Source organism: Sparus aurata, chromosome 18 (genome assembly GCF_900880675.1).
Source record: "Sparus aurata chromosome 18, fSpaAur1.1, whole genome shotgun sequence".
NCBI lineage: Eukaryota > Metazoa > Chordata > Actinopteri > Spariformes > Sparidae > Sparus > Sparus aurata.
In genome coordinates, this window is record NC_044204.1 from 23,853,791 (window position 1) to 23,854,330 (window position 540).

Here is a 540-nt window from a genome sequence, read left to right on the forward strand (position 1 = left end):
TGTTCTCAACAGAATATTTTACTGAATACAGTGATCCATTAACAACAGGAACCTCTGTGAACCAGTATAGAGGGTAACCTTACACACTGTTAATGAGTCTGGTGTCAGCATCATTAAAGGAACAGTTCATGATCCAAACGTCAACATACAGGAAGCTTACATAAACTGACTGATGTCACATGACTGACTGACAGGTTTTGAATTCAGAACAAACAAAAGCAACCAAATTAAAGCTTGATAGACATACATTTGACATTATTTACATTATTAGTGAAGGAAAGAATTGACATATGTGTAATTATGATCAGATGAGAAAAACACAAAATCATTATTCATATAATTGAATATTTTCAGGCTGACAGTGACACAAATGAAGAAAACACTCCGAGATTTATCATGGGAAGATGTTTGTGAGCTGCTAAGAAGTGAATCTCAGAGGAATAAGAAGAGATTATAATTTATACTCTAATTTATTGTCCATGAAGAGTTGTGTCCAATCACAGCAGCTGAGAGGCGACACTGAGATGATGGTTCAGAAAG

At 35.0% G+C, this 540-nt stretch overlaps 1 protein-coding gene across 1 annotated transcript in view; it reads right to left on the bottom strand.

The window, feature by feature from the left end:
• LOC115568775 (uncharacterized) overlaps positions 1 to 540 on the bottom strand; it is a 54,799-nt gene that overhangs the window by 29,395 nt on the left and 24,864 nt on the right. The gene's annotated exons all lie outside the window — the stretch shown is intronic.